Below are 8,642 nucleotides of genomic sequence, written 5' to 3'. Positions count from 1 at the left end.
GAAAGAGCAGAGGAGGTAGAGTATGCAAAGTGTACTTATGATAGGCCTACAACACTCACAAGTGAAAGAGCACCAGAGGTAGAGTATGCAAAGTGTACTTATGATAGGCCTACAACACTCACAAGTGAAAGACCAGCAGAGGTAGAGTATGCAAAGTGTACTTATGATAGGCCTACAACACTCACAAGTGAAAGAGCAGCAGAGGTAGAGTATGCAAAGTGTACTTATGATAGGCCTACAACACTCACAAGTGAAAGAGCACCAGAGGTAGAGTATGCAAAGTGTACTTATGATAGGCCTACAACACTCACAAGTGAAAGACCAGCAGAGGTAGAGTATGCAAAGAGTACTTATGATAGGCCTACAACACTCACAAGTGAAAGAGCAGCAGAGGTAGAGTATGCAAAGTGTACTTATGATAGGCCTACAACACTCACAAGTGAAAGAGCAGCAGAGGTAGAGTATGCAAAGTGTACTTATGATAGGCCTACAACACTCACAAGTGAAAGACCAGCAGAGGTAGAGTATGCAAAGTGTACTTATGATAGGCCTACAACACTCACAAGTGAAAGACCAGCAGAGGTAGAGTATGCAAAGTGTACTTATGATAGGCCTACAACACTCACAAGTGAAAGAGCACCAGAGGTAGAGTATGCAAAGTGTACTTATGATAGGCCTACAACACTCACAAGTGAAAGAGCACCAGAGGTAGAGTATGCAAAGTGTACTTATGATAGGCCTACAACACTCACAAGTGAAAGAGCACAGAGGTAGAGTATGCAAAGTGTACTTATGATAGGCCTACAACACTCACAAGTGAAAGAGCACCAGAGGTAGAGTATGCAAAGTGTACTTATGATAGGCCTACAACACTCACAAGTGAAAGAGCAGCAGAGGTAGAGTATGCAAAGTGTACTTATGATAGGCCTACAACACTCACAAGTGAAAGAGCACCAGAGGTAGAGTATGCAAAGTGTACTTATGATAGGCCTACAACACTCACAAGTGAAAGAGCCAGCAGAGGTAGAGTATGCAAAGTGTACTTATGATAGGCCTACAACACTCACAAGTGAAAGAGCAGCAGAGGTAGAGTATGCAAAGTGTACTTATGATAGGCCTACAACACTCACAAGTGAAAGAGCACCAGAGGTAGAGTATGCAAAGTGTACTTATGATAGGCCTACAACACTCACAAGTGAAAGAGCCAGCAGAGGTAGAGTATGCAAAGTGTACTTATGATAGGCCTACAACACTCACAAGTGAAAGAGCAGCAGAGGTAGAGTATGCAAAGTGTACTTATGATAGGCCTACAACACTCACAAGTGAAAGAGCAGCGGAGGTAGAGTATGCAAAGTGTACTTATGATAGGCCTACAAAACACTCACAAGTGAAAGAGCAGCGGAGGTAGAGTATGCAAAGTGTACTTATGATAGGCCTACAACACTCACAAGTGAAAGACCAGCGGAGGTAGAGTATGCAAAGTGTACTTATGATAGGCCTACAAACACTCACAAGTGAAAGAGCAGCAGAGGTAGAGTATGCAAAGTGTACTTATGATAGGCCTACAACACTCACAAGTGAAAGAGCAGCGGAGGTAGAGTATGCAAAGTGTACTTATGATAGGCCTACAACACTCACAAGTGAAAGAGCAGCGGAGGTAGAGTATGCAAAGTGTACTTATGATAGGCCTACAACACTCACAAGTGAAAGACCAGCGGAGGTAGAGTATGCAAAGTGTACTTATGATAGGCCTACAACACTCACAAGTGAAAGAGCACCAGAGGTAGAGTATGCAAAGTGCATATGAGGGGTTCTCATGTTTAAGATAAGATAATATTTTGCTTTATTGTCCCACATGGGGAAATTACATTGTTGCAACGCAGTAGATACAGAGGAAAAGGACGGATCACTTAAGGAAGTTTGAAAAACACTTTCAGTAGAAGATCTCCTATAAACAAAACCTCCCATTTCCCAACAAAGGGTGGAGGGGAAAATAATAAAGATTAAATAAATAAATAAATGAAAACTTAGTTTGGTGGGGATACGTCTTGTAGTAAATATATATAAACGTTTTAAATCAGTCGAGTGGCAGTTTGACAAGTAAATGAAAAATACAAGTTGAAAAAGACAGGAAGTACTTATGTCAACAATAAGAGACATTTGGTCCAAAATGGACAGATTACATGCAACTGATGCTTTATTCTGAAGTTCAAACATGAATTAAGTTTATCAAGTATTTTTATGAGTCTAATCATAACTATTGTGTTAGTTGAAATGGAATCATAACTATTGTGTTAGTTGAAATGGAATCATAACTATTGTGTTAGTTGAAATGGAATCATAACTATTGTGTTAGTTGAAATGGAATCATAACTATTGTGTTAGTTGAAATGGAATCATAACTATTGTGTTAGTTGAAATGGAATCATAACTATTGTGTTAGTTAAAATGGAATCATAACTATTGTGTTAGTTGAAATGGAATCATAACTATTGTGTTAGTTAAAATGGAATCATAACTATTGTGTTAGTTGAAATGGAATCATAACTATTGTGTTAGTTGAAATGGAATCATAACTATTGTGTTAGTTGAAATGGAATCATAACTATTGTGTTAGTTAAAATGGAATCATAACTATTGTGTTAGTTAAAATGGAATCATAACTATTATGTTAGTTGAAATGGAATCATAACTATTGTGTTAGTTAAAATGAATCATAACTATTATGTTAGTTGAAATGGAATCATAACTATTGTGTTAGTGAAAGTGAATCATAACTATTGTGTTAGTTAAACATGGAATCATAACTATTGTGTTAGTTGGAAATGGAATCATAACTATTGTGTTAGTTGAAATGGAATCATAACTATTGTGTTAGTTGAAATGGAATCATAACTATTGTGTTAGTTAAAATGAATCATAACTATTGTGTTAGTTGAAATGGAATCATAACTATTGTGTTAGTTGAAATGGAATCATAACTATTGTGTTAGTTGAAATGGAATCATAACTATTGTGTTAGTTGAAATGGAATCATAACTATTGTGTTAGTTAAAATGGAATCATAACTATTGTGTTAGTTGAAATGGAATCATAACTATTGTGTTAGTTAAAATGGAATCATAACTATTGTGTTAGTTGAAATGGAATCATAACTATTGTGTTAGTTGAAATGGAATCATAACTATTGTGTTAGTTGAAATGGAATCATAACTATTGTGTTAGTTGAAATGGAATCATAACTATTGTGTTAGTTGAAATGGAATCATAACTATTGTGTTAGTTGAAATGGAATCATAACTATTGTGTTAGTTAAAATGGAATCATAACTATTGTGTTAGTTGAAATGGAATCATAACTATTGTGTTAGTTGAAATGGAATCATAACTATTGTGTTAGTTGAAATGGAATCATAACTATTGTGTTAGTTAAATGGAATCATAACTATTGTGTTAGTTGAAATGGAATCATAACTATTGTGTTAGTTGAAATGGAATCATAACTATTGTGTTAGTTGAAATGGAATCATAACTATTGTGTTAGTTGAAATGGAATCATAACTATTGTGTTAGTTGAAATGGAATCATAACTATTGTGTTAGTTGAAATGGAATCATAACTATTGTGTTAGTTGAAATGGAATCATAACTATTGTGTTAGTTGAAATGGAATCATAACTATTGTGTTAGTTGAAATGGAATCATAACTATTGTGTTAGTTAAAAATGAATCATAACTATATGTTAGTTGAAATGGAATCATAACTATTGTGTTAGTTGAAATGGAATCATAACTATTGTGTTAGTTGAAATGGAATCATAACTATTGTGTTAGTTGAAATGGAATCATAACTATTGTGTTAGTTGAAATGGAATCATAACTATTGTGTTAGTTGAAATGGAATCATAACTATTGTGTTAGTTAAAATGGAATCATAACTATTGTGTTAGTTAAAATGGAATCATAACTATTATGTTAGTTGAAATGGAATCATAACTATTGTGTTAGTTAAAATGGAATCATAACTATTATGTTAGTTGAAATGGAATCATAACTATTGTGTTAGTTGAAATGGAATCATAACTATTGTGTTAGTTAAAATGGAATCATAACTATTGTGTTAGTTGAAATGGAATCATAACTATTGTGTTAGTTGAAATGGAATCATAACTATTGTGTTAGTTGAAATGGAATCATAACTATTGTGTTAGTTAAAATGGAATCATAACTATTGTGTTAGTTGAAATGGAATCATAACTATTGTGTTAGTTGAAATGGAATCATAACTATTGTGTTAGTTGAAATGGAATCATAACTATTGTGTTAGTTGAAATGGAATCATAACTATTGTGTTAGTTAAAATGGAATCATAACTATTGTGTTAGTTGAAATGGAATCATAACTATTGTGTTAGTTGAAATGGAATCATAACTATTGTGTTAGTTGAAATGGAATCATAAATATTGTGTTAGTTAAAATGGAATCATAACTATTGTGTTAGTTGAAATGGAATCATAACTATTGTGTTAGTTGAAATGGAATCATAACTATTGTGTTAGTTGAAATGGAATCATAACTATTGTGTTAGTTGAAATGGAATCATAACTATTGTGTTAGTTGAAATGGAATCATAACTATTGTGTTAGTTAAAATGGAATCATAACTATTGTGTTAGTTGAAATGGAATCATAACTATTGTGTTAGTTGAAATGGAATCATAACTATTGTGTTAGTTGAAATGGAATCATAACTATTGTGTTAGTTGAAATGGAATCATAACTATTGTGTTAGTTGAAATGGAATCATAACTATTGTGTTAGTTGAAATGGACTTTGACCCTTGTTTACAATGGTTGCTAGGTAACAGTTGTGGAAATACCTTTATGTTTGTCCATTCTGCTGTCCATGTCCAACATTATAAACTTCACCAAAATTGTCAAATTGGAAAAATAGACAAAACTTTGAAGTAAAATATTATACATATGTCACATGATGTCTCAGTGTAGTCCAAACTGTCAAATGTACTTCTAAGAGCTAAGTATTATTACTCAAGTCGAAGTAAAAGTAGTGGCCTCGAGTAAAAAAGCATTTGGAGAAACGAGTAACAGTTTGGACGTTTGGATGTAAAATGTGATTTATAATTAGAGTTCATGTTTTCAGAATATAAATGTATACAATGCACATATTCTGGTATTTACTAAGAAAAGACACATCTTACTTTCAGATACCATTGTTTGGTCCCAACAAGTACTCACAGAATGACCAGAACTCAAGTAAGAGTACTGAGAACCAGTTACTCCAGTAAAAGTAACTGAGAACATGTAATTCATCTCTGTAAAAGACTTTATGATACAAGAGTAAAAAGTAAGAGTTCTCTTTTCAAATATTTGTCTCTTTTTCTAAAATGTGGACATCATTTACAAAAACTAAAATAAATAAAAGGAGTAATTCAAACTACTTAACTCAAGAGAGGGATACTTAAATAAAAAGTACTACTCCAACGGCTTGTGCGACGATGACTTATGTACATATACTTTATAAAGAGTAACAGAGGTTAATAGTTTACTTTGCTCCTTTTATTTATCTAGTTCTAAAAGAACATGTGTGATAAACGTAATGTTATCACACAAGGCCATTAGTACTGAGGTACTATTACTCAAGTACATTTGGGTATTTTCTTACTTTACTGCAGTCGTACTTTTTAGCCTCTCTCTTGAGTTAAAGTGTTGCTTCCTCTTCCTGTGAGTTTAACTCTCAGCTTCACATATGATTTAGTTCTTTTTTGTGGAGTGAAATAGCAGATGTTAGGTCCAGACTTATACTCCAGAGCGACTATGTGATATTATGAACTCGTTAGTTTCACAGACAGCCACAAGAGGGCGCTCTAGGCTCTAAGTGACGCAGAAGAAGAATCTGCACTTCCTCTTCCTCTGGAGTTTGTGGAGTTGTTTAGAAGTGACACAGAGGAAGAAGAATTCAATGGATTTAGTGATTTGGGGTAAAACTGATGCTTTGCTAAACTTGTTAGCATGTTCTCTATGCTATAGTTATCTGAATAACTGTTCATATGTTACGTTAACATACCAGACACTTACCACAGTTCTGTCTGTGCGTCATGTAGCTGAAGGTGTTAGCGTTAGCATACGTCATGTAGCTGAAGGTGTTAGCGTTAGCATACGTCATGTAGCTGAAGGTGTTAGCGTTAGCATACGTCATGTAGCTGAAGGTGTTAGCGTTAGCATACGTCATGTAGCTGAAGGTGTTAGCGTTAGCATACGTCATGTAGCTGAAGGTGTTAGCGTTAGCATACGTCATGTAGCTGAAGGTGTTAGCGTTAGCATACGTCATGTAGCTGAAGGTGTTAGCGTTAGCATACGTCATGTAGCTGAAGGTGTTAGCGTTAGCATACGTCATGTAGCTGAAGGTGTTAGCGTTAGCATACGTACACCTATTCACCATGTTCTAGTCATTATTTTAAACTGCATTTCTCGGATTTTATCAAATAAATTTCCCCAAAATGCGACTTATACTCCAGTAAATGCGGTACATGTGCAAAGCACTAGGCCTCTGAACCTTCATTATTGAGCAAGAAATGTCCAAGACATGTTTAATGTACTTTATTTTCCCAAACATATAAAGCCTTTGAAGTAAAGTTATATTTGCCTTCATGTGACCAACATGTCATCTGAAAGGAGTTTGCCCAGAAAAAAAGTTCTACACATTTATTTGTCATTAACATTTAAAATGTGTATTTTGAAGAAAATATATTTAAATGATTTTATATTAGTCATTAGGCAATTCATACAGTAGTATTCAAAGGGTGAAGACAGTTCCTTATATTCAGATGAAGCGCTGCACAATGACACACACAAGAGCCACGACTTCTCCCACTGCCACGCCCGAGTCTGGAGCTGAGGGACAAACAGCAGGTGTCAGGGACAACAAGACAACAACAACAGCAGCAAGGGTTATAAGAGCCTGTGGATGAACACACACGACACGACCACGGCAGACAGAGACACACACACACACACACACACACACACACACAGCAGTAGCGCCCCCTGTGGGCCCCCGCTCGGGCCTCAGCTCTGATGAGTCTGACACGCTGGTGTGACATACTTGGACATACCAGCGGGGGGCAGTAGTAGCTTTCAAACACACTGGTCTATACTTCTCTATCCAGAAGTCTTCAGTCAACAAATTTCAAGCTGTATTTGGATAAAAATGTACTTAAAAGTTGTTTTGACTAGTCAACAAAACAAAATATGAATAGTTCTTTGCATTGTTGGTTTTTGAAGTCTTAAAGTAAAATATGGGGCGTGACATGTTCAGGACCCTTTTAGAACACACGATGAAGAATCCCTCTTACCGTGTGAGGCTGTGGTGGGTGGAGCGCTGGTAGTGGTGGGGGCGGTGGTGGTGGGGGCGGTGGTGGTGGTGGTGGTGGTGGTGGGGGGGGCGGTGGTGGTGGTAATGGTTGTGGGCGCGGCAGTAGTAGTGAAGATGAGGCTGACCGCAGGAGAAGTGATGGTGTAGGAGCTGCTGAACACGCTGTTGACCATGTTGGAGCGGGTGAGCTTGGTCGTGCACAGGTCAGGACACTTTGAGGAGGGCAGCGTGGTGATGCACAGGTTCACAGTGCACCTCACGTACATCTGCACAGGAAACAACACCCTTTAAACACTGTCACCCTAACACACACACCGTCCAACAACACCCTTTCAACACTGTCACCCTAACACACACACCGTCCAACAACACCCTTTCAACACTGTCACCTTAACACACACACCGTCCAACAACACCCTTTCAACACTGTCACCCTAATACACACACCGTCCAACAACACCCTTTCAACACTGTCACCCTAACACACACACCGTCCAACAACACCCTTTCAACACTGTCACCCTAACACACACACCGTCCAACAACACCCTTTCAACACTGTCACCCTAATACACACACCGTCCAACAACACCCTTTCAACACTGTCACCCTAACACACACACCGTCCAACAACACCCTTTCAACACTGTCACCCTAACACACACACCGTCCAACAACACCCTTTCAACACTGTCACCCTAATACACACACCGTCCAACAACACCCTTTCAACACTGTCACCTTAACACACACACCGTCCAACAACACCCTTTCAACACTGTCACCCTAATACACACACCGTCCAACAACACCCTTTCAACACTGTCACCCTAACACACACACCGTCCAACAACACCCTTTCAACACTGTCACCCTAACACACACACCGTCCAACAACACCCTTTCAACACTGTCACCCTAATACACACACCGTCCAACAACACCCTTTCAACACTGTCACCTTAACACACACACCGTCCAACAACACCCTTTCAACACTGTCACCCTAATACACACACCGTCCAACAACACCCTTTCAACACTGTCACCCTAACACACACACCGTCCAACAACACCCTTTCAACACTGTCACCTTAACACACACACCGTCCAACAACACCCTTTCAACACTGTCACCCTAACACACACACCGTCCAACAACACCCTTTCAACACTGTCACCCTAACACACACACCGTCCAACAACACCCTTTCAACACTGTCACCCTAACACACACACCGTCCAACAACACC

This window comes from Eucyclogobius newberryi, unplaced genomic scaffold (assembly GCF_026437365.1).
Source record: "Eucyclogobius newberryi isolate DKJ021-1_F unplaced genomic scaffold, fEucNew1.0.hap1 SCAF_5, whole genome shotgun sequence".
NCBI classification, from domain to species: Eukaryota; Metazoa; Chordata; class Actinopteri; order Gobiiformes; family Gobiidae; genus Eucyclogobius; species Eucyclogobius newberryi.
Note: the sequence above shows the minus strand (reverse complement) of the source record.